Source organism: Mercurialis annua, linkage group LG1-X, assembly GCF_937616625.2.
Source record: "Mercurialis annua linkage group LG1-X, ddMerAnnu1.2, whole genome shotgun sequence".
In the NCBI taxonomy this organism is placed as follows: domain Eukaryota; kingdom Viridiplantae; phylum Streptophyta; class Magnoliopsida; order Malpighiales; family Euphorbiaceae; genus Mercurialis; species Mercurialis annua.
The window spans coordinates 10222862-10234146 of record NC_065570.1 but is presented as its reverse complement, the minus strand read 5'-3'; the positions used below and the strand labels follow the sequence as shown (position 1 = coordinate 10234146).

Below are 11285 nucleotides of genomic sequence, written 5' to 3'. Positions count from 1 at the left end.
TATTTATCACAAATTACAAAATTGACACATCAGATTGTCACAATTTTTTTAAAAATACATTTGACATTTTGATCAAAAATGTAGATATATAAAATACTTACGCCTTTTCCAATCATCAAAAGCAAGTGATAACATACTAGGGGTCAAACAACCTCAAAAAATTTAAACGTCACTAAGTCCAACTAATACCAAGCATGGCCCACAATCCCAAACCGACATAAAAGCCCATATTTAATTGTAAAAATTGGAAAGTTCATGTAGCCAAAATTAAAAATTTATGTTAAATATGCAAAACACGCGAAACTTGGTGATTTTTGATGCATTTAAACCTTTAAATTTTGATTTAATGGGTATTTTTTATTTTTTATTAATTGCTTTCCTGATTTCTTCTAATTGCTTATAAATATGGTTTTTCATGTATTTCATACTTTGAATGTTTGATGTGCAAGATAATGAACATAAGCTGTTTGATAAAATTTCTAACCAAACCGTTACTTCATATTTGCAGATTTTGAAAAAAAATAAGTAAACATGGTAAATCAATAATAAATTAATAGTAAACTGTTAGTAATCAATAGTAAATTTGTTTTTTAGTAATCTAAAAGTAAACAAATTGAAACTAATTTTCGTATATTTTGTATAATACTAATAGTAAATTAAGCAATAATTTATTTTAATTTTATAGTGTAAAAGATAAATTAATAGTAAATTAGTTTTTAAAGTAAACAGACAGTGTTGAACTTAATTTTAGTAAATATACTAGTAAACCATCAGTTAGGGGTGCACATTAAACGTTCAAAACAATTAATCATACCGAACAGAACTGAGTTAATCAAACCGAAATATAATTTGAAAATTCGATTCGGTTACGGTTAGAACTTTTAAAACTTCAACTATTCGGTTTGGTTTTCGCTCACAACTAAAAAATAACCTTAATAACCAAAACGAAAAAATTCAAAACGACGTAGTTTTGTTGTAAATATACACTTTAAATTACTCAAATCCTAAGAAAAAAATCTCTCACTAGTCACATATTTCCACTTTGTAAAGTCTTTACTGTTTTCCTCCTTTTCTTTATTTTTTTTCTCTGTGCTAGCCCTAATTTCACTTTCTAAATCTATATTCATTCCTTTCATTTTTTTTATTATCTTCTTTTCTCGTCCTAATTATTAATTTCACTTGCTAAATTTATAGCCAACAGTAGCTTCAATTCTAGATCTTTCTCTCCTTTTTTTATATTTATTCTTCTTGTATTTTAAAATTGATATTTAGATGAAAATTCTTGAACTTGAAAATGTGCGCAGGTATAAAAAAATTGTAAGTAAATTGATTTTTGTGTAATATAATACATGTATATGTAAAATTCGGTCATCAACCATGGCGAACCGAAATATTTCGGTTTGGTCAAATTCAGTTTTAGTATAATTTTGCTTAATTTGTTTCAATCACCGAATTTTTTAATAACCGAACGGTTTGTAATTTAGGTGCGTTTTGGTGACCGAACCGGCCGTTACTCACCCCTATTGTTAGTAAACTTAAATTGTGAATTTTTTGGCAAACTGTATTTTTGCAATAATTTTTTGTCAAACCGTATTTTTGCAATAATTTTGGTGAAAGCATATTTTTTAGAATATTTTGCCATTTCATGGATATTTTTTAAAAAATTCCAATTTAGTATACGCGAGCTGAACTCAATAACATTTTATAAGCCATTTGAATTCAGTAACTGATTATGTATTTTTTGCTTGTATAATTGATAGCACGTTCATGATCGACTTTAATCAAACTAAAACATTATTAAAACCGATTTCGGGTCCGCTACTTAATAATTTGTATAAAAGATTTTATGTAAAAGTAAAGATATATTATAATTGATATGCATAATAATAAAAGATATAAAATAAATTAATCAAATTTAAGAATCTGAAACGGTTAAATATTTAATTAATTTATAATTTTTTTTATTGATAATTGAGAAGGAGAGAGCGCTTGTGAAAGGAAATAATCTCACAACTTTGACAGTTTGTTATTCAGCGTTTATAATATTTGAGTTATAGCTCATCGGTAATTAACTTACAAACTTGATAGTTGATTCGAGTGGCTCATATTTGAATTAGATTCAATTAATATTTCGTCGGTTTTAAATATTTTTTATATTAATTTGAATAGATTACGAGTGGAGTGATGGATAGAATTTCAGATTGGGAAACAAAATTGATGATAATTTATGGACAGTGTAGTTGGCATTTGCAAAACAGAAATAGGAACTGTGGCTCTTGATGATGGCATAAGTTGAAAATGTAGTCCCTTCACTTTAACAACTCGCTCATTTTATGGCATCCTTTCCACATTCGCATTGAGAAATTTGCATTACTCATTAAATGTGTTAAAAAAGAATTCCATTATTAAAACTGTTTTGGTATTTCTTTTCATAAAGATCTCTTTAACACTCCATAAAGAGGAGCACTCAACAATTTAATTTTAATTGCAACAAGGACAGCATCACCAATAATCGCCCAAATTTGGTGATTGCCACCTAATAGTTTCCACCACTTGAGCAAAAGAAAAACAATACACAATTGATATTACAAGATAATTTTTTCAATTTAAAAAGGTTTAATGGTACTAAAAATATAGTATTTTTTATTTTTTATCTTTTAAAAGTTTATTTAATTTTTTTTAGAAATTATAAGTCTATCCTAATTCGGCAAATTCGTTGGAACTCTATCGAATTTTTTAAAACTAATTTAGCTGTGCCTACATGGTCATATGAATGTGTAATTTGTTTTTAAAAATGGAAAAAAAGTTAACAATTCAGATGCTACGCTGTCAAATAAATTATAATTTCGTATTTAAATCCAACTTGACATGTCATGTAGATACAAATGAATCAGTTTTAAAACAATTGTATATACTTTCAACGAATTAATTAAATTATGATAGATTTATATTTTTTTAAAAGATCTTGATAAATTATTGAAAAGTTTAAAAAATTTGACTTTTCCACAACATGAAAAAATATAAAATAAAAGAAATATTGCTATAATTAATTAAATGTATTGTCCACAGGTTTTTTATATTCCTTTTATGTAATATACTTTGATATTAAAATTTAATTTTACTTATGTTGAGGTCATAGTACTTGTTTTCCCTAAAAATTCATTTAAATATATAATTTTATGAATTTTTTTTGGAATAAAGGTACCGAGTTGTATTAAGAGCATCTCCAACCAATTTCAAAAAAAAAAAAGCATCTCCAACCAGTTTCAAAAAAAAGCATCTCCAACCTAAAAATTTAAAATAGTATGGAATTCATACTTTTGAGGTTTTATATAGTGTTTTTACTTCAATTTATTATCCTATCTTTCACACTAAAATGACTTAATTTCAACCGTCGCCTTGACTTTCAGGCTTTTTATCACTGACGTCCCTAAAAATCATTTTCGGCATGTAAACTTTCTGAGTTTTAATTTAAAAGCCAGTAAACTCTTTCTGTCCAAATTTTGACTAACATCGTTAACCGGTGATGATATGGCACATAAAAACTAAAAAAAACACATCCATATCATCTGATATTGTCACGACTCGAAATCTCGAGTCGAGACCGGCACTACGGAATGGGAGTGATAGCTCCAAAACCCGTAGCAAGCATAAAACAACTATAAACTTTTCGCGATCTAATCAAATAAGCAATCATGCAAAACGTTTTCAGAAAGGCTTTTAAATAATACGATTGCAAACATCTACTCACATTCTGAAAACTATACATATAAACTAGGGTCTTACAATGCGATGCCACATCAAGCATTTCCCTGTTTCGCACATAAAAAACAAACGGTTTAAAGCGCAGATAAACTATATGAGTTTACAAAATATCAGAGTATAAGTGATACATAAAATGTTTGACCAAAAATCACATAGACATCTAGGACTAGACTACTACAGCGCTATCAAAATCTTCTTTGTACATACTTTTAAACACAGACTTCTGAAGCAAGGATAGAAGTCTGTCATGTCAAAAGACTATGTACTGAAAATGGCTAAAACAACGGGATCAGTCAAAACTGAGTGAGTTCATAATTTACAAGTGAATATTCTATAAAATAAAAACAATGCTACAATTCATTCATTTATATGCATCCGAATATAACTTCCGATTGAAACCCTAATCCTTGATTCATTGAATCTTCTTTGCGATCAAAACGATTAACTTAATCCTGATGGTAGGTTACAGGATAGTTCAACCAAGTCAACCAATACTATTTGGTATAGTCCCGGGATAATTCAACCAAGGTGACTAGTACCATCACTCAAATCCAAGGACCGATATGAGTCCCGGGATAGTTCAACCTAGGTGACTCATTAGATACAGGTCGCGGGATAGTTCTACCAAGCTGTTCTTGTATTTAAACACACAAAAGATGCCTCCAACATCAAATGAAGAAGCATATAGCTTGAACTTAACTAGTGATCACATAATTTCTATTGCCGCCCAATAGGAAAGCATGTTTCATCAGATCTATACTTGTTTCAAGATAATGATGTGTGTATTTCATACAAAGCATTTTCGATAATAAACATGGTATGCAATTCGTATAAATCACTTTGCATTTAGAAAGCAAGGCATTTTCAATACATCAAAAGTAAACACATATATACTCACTGCTTGCTATTCCAAAAACTTTAATCACACGACACCTGTCAAGCTCCTTTTCCGATAGCTAGTTGTCTCGCCGGATCTAGCAAACAAAAAAAATATCTTGAGTAAGAATCTAACTCTACAGAAATTCTAGACTTGAGATATAAACATATACGTAACTCGTCGAGTTCTAATCACGTCTAATCTTATTTCTTTCTATCTTTACTTATCGATCTTCGATACTAACTCTATACAGCTTTAGGTTTACGACTTAAACCTAAACGTCTAACTCCGTATATCAAAACCCTAGTCATAATCTTCATGTTCCATGTCCAAATTTCTCATTTTCGGAGTCCGTAGGTCAAAATCAAGCTGAACTGCATCGAACGTGTCTCAGAATGTCATTCCCGTGACAAAACAGGCTTAGCGTACCATGCCAGGCCTTCCTCACGTCGTGAGAGATCCCCTCACGTCGTGCGACACTCCCCCACATCGTGAGGCTCACATCGTGAGGCACTCCCTTTCGTCATGAGGGACAGTGGCGGATCCAGAACTGATGTATGGTGGGGTCCATATATATTAATAATAATAATAAAAATACTAATTTTAATTAAATAATATTAATATAATAATAAAATTATAATTATCGAATCAGCTAATATAAAATTTTAGAAAATATTAGATACAACTAATAATAAATACTTTTTATTTTAAAATATCTCAATATAATTTACTAAATAAATTATACACACCAGATTTTTAATTATTATATAAAAATTAAACAAATAATTGAAGAAGTATAGATTTTTACAATTTAAAAAACATTTTACTATAGTAAGGAGAAATTTTTGGCGTGCTTGTAGTAGAATTTGATATCAAAACCTTTGTAAAAATTTGCCTAATATATGTATCATTTGAGTTATAGTTTGTTGGTAAATTTGATAAACATTAATATGAAAATTATTTGCAATCTTTTTAATTTTTTGATTGAATTAATTAGTATTTTTAATTAAAATGTTTTAAATTTGATATATAAAAATGGTAAATATTTCTCATATTATCGTTATCTATTTTTTCATTTTCAAATTACTAATTTTTCATTGTCAAATTACTAATTTTAATTTTTTGATTGAATTAATTAGTATTTTTCTCATAAGGTTTATTTTGTTTTATATGTTTTTTTATCTATTACTTATATTACATATGTGGGAAATTTTTTATTCTAACAAAAGGGTGGGGTCCATGGACCCCATCCTACAAAGCATAGATCCGCCTCTGGTGAGGGAGCTCCTCACGTCGTGAGGACGTGATGTTTGGCCCCTAACACGACCCCAATGTGTTTTTGACTCCATTCTGACCTCCTTTCACATACCCATCAATACCACAACGCTTAGGAAACAAATACGCATAATTCAAGCTTAAAACGAATCGAATACGCAAAAATGGTACGATTTCACCATAACCTTAACGTTCTATCCAAAAACCCATCAAAAAAATCAAACGAATGGCAAAACGACATGCTCACCTTGATAGCCCTTTGAGTTATGATCGTTTTGCAACAAAAACCGTCAAATTTGGTTAAGAAACGAGAAACCTAGGTGATGGCAAGTTGATCGTGAAAAGATGGGGTTTAGGTTATGTAACTTTATTTTGAAATGAAGAAGATGAATACTTACATATTTATTTGGCTAAAGTACAACTAGGCTCAAACAGCTCAATCTCGTACTTTAACTCAATTCCTTAATTAACGTCCGCGTCTAATTTTAAAACGATCTCAGAATTACACGAAAGTTTATCGATAAATTCTTAAAAATATTTTACGAATGACGGCATAAATATTATTAGCTCGGGACTTATATTTATTTTATATTAATTTTCTTAACTTTTTATTAGTCCCGCTAATACCCACTTTAACGAATAATAATTACTAATAAAATTATTATTCCGGGATCAACTTTATAAACTTATTCCGACTATAATTCTTAACTCAATTTCCATTTCCGACCTACTTGATCTAAATTTCATAATATAAAACACGTGGCACAATCTAATATCTTTAAAAATTTATAGGTTATTACAAACATGTCATCAAAATACCTTAAAAAATTTAAAATATCAAAATACCCCTAAATTCCAATAATATACCAAAGACGAATCCCATCTAGGTTCAAGTTTGTCCTCATATGAACTTAGTACGAATTCATTTGAGAAGTCGAACCCCTCTAGGTTTGTCTTCTCAAACGATTGCAGCGGAGGAGGCCAACGGTGGGTTCAGCTAGTGACGATGGATTTTGATGGTGATGGTCGGTTCCGCCGGTGGTAGCTGAACATTCAATAGGTTTTGTTTTGGCATTTTTTTGGTTTATGGGTATTTTAGGTATTTTTTTATTTTTAGCGTGTTTTGATAACGAGTCACATGATGTGGAATGTATTTTAATTTTTTAGATTTTTTAAGTGCCATATCAGCATCTCTTATCAGTATTAGACAAAATATTTCGGAAGGAATTTACTAGCTTTTAAGTCAAAACTCAAGGTGTTTACAAACAGAAAATGAAATTTCGGGACGTTGTTGATAAAAGACCTGAAAGTCAGGGACGACGAGTGAAAATAAATGTAGACACCTCTTTTTTGGATAGGTAGAAAAGTAATAAGGGACTGAGGCGTACAATGATGATTTCTAGAGACATCCGTCCGGGTAGCGAGCTAGCGATTTGATTGTCAGAATTCAAGTGGACTAGTTCGACATATATATAGCGGTAAATTTGAAGGACTAAAGCGTATGTGTTGCAAATAACCAATAAAAATCCAAAGGGATTGTGATAAAAGTCTAAAAAATTTGACTAATTACAATGACTTAGAAGATTATAGGTTAATTTGTAGGTTTGGCGGATTAATTGCCGAAAACCTAATTTTAGTGGCCCTGAATGGCTTTTTTACACTTTTAGGGACCAAACATGACTTTCTGCCACTTTTTTTCGTGGCATATATAATTTAATCGGAAATTCACATTCAATAAAGCTAAAAATACAAGTTCTAACCTCGCTCAAAACACCCTAACTAACCCTAACCCTAATAAAAAAAATAAATATAACATTTTATGTACGCAATTAAAGGAGTGGCATAAAATAATAAAAAATAATTAATAAATCGATTTTGCATATACAAACCCTAATTTTTGGCTACCAACCACCAAATCTCATCGACCATTGACACCAATTAATCAATCAAATCGGACTTCTATGCTTCAGAATTTCAAGAATCAATTGCTACACAACGTTTACATTGAATTTTGCATCCAAATCACCAGAAAACAACCACATAACTTAGAACGGTACTTTAAAGGACGCTAATCGGTTCTTACTCATATAAATAAATGACAAACAATCGCCAAATACTCCAGAATGAGATTGAAAAGTGTAATGACCCCAAAATTTTGAAATAATAAAATAATGCCACGAGTCCTAAAGTTTCGTAATTTGGATCAAGTAGATCGGGAAATGGACACCGACATAACATTTATTAAAGATAGCTTGAGAAATAATAATAATTCAAAATGGGAAGTATTATTATTTATAATAAATAATGATTAATCGGAAAAGGATATCTTAAATTATTTGGAAAGTTAGCACGACAGTTATTTGGAGATTTGAGTTTAAATGAAACTTAACCGTTTTCAGCTAAACTGAGCTTTTAGCCACTTTGAGTCACAGTGGTACTTTAACAAAAACATAAGTAAGATAAGTGATTAATATTATTTATTTGGAAATAAATAATATGGAGTTGATCGGACCTAAAAGGTTCAGCGTTCGACGGGCGAAAACTAACAAGTTTTAAGTTAGAAATCGAAACGGTTTGAGTCGATTTCTTTAAGGACTAAAAGAGACCTTTTTCTATAAATATATAAGAAAAATGAATTGATTTTTAAACTCAGCAATTCATTCTATTTCAGCTAGCAAAATCCCGTAGCTCCTCATCGCAAAACCTTCTAAACTTCAATTCACCATATCTTTTTCGTTTCTTAACGAAATTGAGTGATTCTTGCGGCCACGGAACGAGGAAAGGATCCTCTACTGGATTATTGCTTCAATTTGAGGTAACTTTGAGAATTTCCAGTTAGGGTTTTGAGGTTTTAAATTCGGTTTTGGTAATTATTATGGTGACTTGTGAAATTGATACTTTTAAGGTGTTTGTGAGCTTGAATCATGGATTTTGATGGTGAATTGGAGCATGAGATCATTCGGTTTTGAGGAATCATCAAGGTAAGGAATTTTTTAAATTCTTAGGCTTTTGATTGAAGTGTTTAAGTGATGTTTAGCATAAAAAAAAATTGGTTATAATCATGTGGAGTAAGTGTTTGATGAATTGTCTAGAAGAATTGTGTGTTGAATTGCTTGGATTTTGGTTAGGCTATGGTTTGAAGTATTCAGCCATGGCCCCAAACCATTGATACATGTGCGTTGATGAGTTTTAGGCATTGATTTAGTGAGGAATTAGCTGAATTAGATTAGAATTGAGCTAAGTTTGAATGTATGAAAAGTTTGGTGAATTGTAGAAATTTGTCCTGCAAAACAGCCACGTTACTAAGTCAACATCTCAAGCTATTGAGCTCCAAATTAAGTTCCGTTTGTTGGTACGGAAACTTAAGAGTGTTGTCTAAATATGTCTAGGTTTAAGTTTTAGCTAATTCGGCCTCTAGGTGGCCCAAACGAAACAGGACATTAAGTTGCACGTAGCAATCCTGAAAACAGGACAGCCCCACGTTATTAAGTTAAGGGCTAGTTTCCGACACTTTCGGGTGCTAGTTTTAGTCCAAGACCTAAATGAAAGTCGAAGATAACATTCTGAACTTTAATAATGTTGGTTTCGTTTTGAGGTCAGACTATTTTATTATTAGCAAATATAGTCGACTACATGGTCGATAATGTGACAAGATATGTAACTTGTTTAAATATCGAGTCTATGTGTTGTTGAGTTTTTTTTGAGAGGATCTCATTTTAGATCCGTTTGATATATGTCCTAGGTCCGATAAGGCAACCTAATAGCGGATAAGGAACTCAGGGAGCTTACGCTATAATAAGCAAAGATTTTGGATAAGCAAGTTGTGAGTATATTTTACTTACTCGCATTATCGTAATTAAATTTATGTTAATATACTATATGAATAGTACTTGAACGCATCACAAATGTGTATTGTTTGGATTGTTTTGGATTGGATTGCTTGGATTAAATGGTTTGAATTAGAAATGTGATATGCCTTTATAGCTATTGGATAGTCATTTGATTTGGTAAATGATGCATTAAAGTGTTTGTTGTTGAAGTTGTTTTGAGATTTCGTTTTGTGGCCAAATGGTTATTTAGTTGTGCTTAAATGGTTTGAGATTTATGTTGGTGATATGCGACTCTGTAATGATGTATGTGAGAGGTGCTGAGTTGTGATATGCACCTGTGATTATGTGCTGAGATAGAGATATGCACATGGGAGAATATTTTGTTATGTGTCAATGCGCATGACACCGGGCTAAGTCCTGAACGATGGTCGGTGAAGGGAAAAGGGCCGAGCCTGCTAATGAAGTAGAAGGGTTAGCCGTGAGGTGGCCTAGAAAGAGTTTGGCTAGACTGTAAGCCAGTGTTGTGTTCCTAGTTACAGACCTAGGGTTTGGTGAATTATTACAGAGATGGATATCACAATTGTTGATATGATGTTCATGTTATTATGAGTTTCATAGATGTTGAGAATATTGTTGTTAATCATGTCATAGCTAGAACCTTTGGTTGGTTGTGTATGTGAGGTAAAATGAAAATGAGTATGATTTAAGAATTAGAGATTTAACTAGTTTATAATGGAGTAAAAGTATATGTATATGAAAGGATTGTGTTTGCATAAAACGTTTTAAAAACGCGATGCTATTTTGATAATAGAGTATGTAACGTATAACTCACTTAGTCTCGACTGACCCCCCCAACAGTGTATGTTGCAGGTGTATGGTTTATGACACGACGGACTTCTACCTTAGTTCCAGAAGTCCTTATGTACAGTAAGAAGGAGTCAACCAGTAGTGCTGCAGTAGGGTCGAGTCCTAGCATATTTATATTTGTTTGTCAAATGATTTTCGTATACGATATAACTCTGATTTGTAAAAGCATTTTGAGACTTCCGCTATAAAACCGTTTGTTTTATTTTGGAATGGGCTGTGCTAGGATGTGGGGCATCGCATGTTAAGACCCAAGTTCCTATGGAACGTTTTCTATTTTGAAAAAGATGTTTGTATACGTCAAAGATCAAGGAGCTTATAATGAAAATGATTTGTTTTATGAATGGATGTTTGGATTTTGGAAATGATTGTATTTGCGAAAAAAAAAATTATATGTGTTTTTAAAGGCTTGTTACGGGTTTTGGAACTATCATTCCCATTCTTTAGCGCCGGTCACTGCTCGTGATTTCAGGTCGTGACAAAAAGTATTTCTAATCTTATATATACATCAATTTATTGTTTTGAGTATGTAAAAAGTGTTTATTACTTTGAATGTATATCCATATCCAATTTTAACAGGATTAATCAGATAATCACGTTAATTTACTTCCAAACTAATCAGACACATTGAAATCTTAGGACTGTCATGAAATTTGTAATTAGTGGTTGTATAG

General features: G+C 31.2%; 1 long non-coding RNA gene across 1 annotated transcript; it reads left to right on the top strand.

Moving 5' to 3' along the window:
- The first annotated feature begins 8591 nt into the window (after positions 1–8591).
- Positions 8592–10917, top strand: LOC126678315 (uncharacterized). The gene is made up of 4 exons (XR_007640702.2): positions 8592–8732; positions 8823–8898; positions 9660–9740; positions 10606–10917. It is a non-coding gene; the product is annotated as an uncharacterized LOC126678315 (long non-coding RNA).
- Positions 10918–11285: the final 368 nt, after the last annotated feature.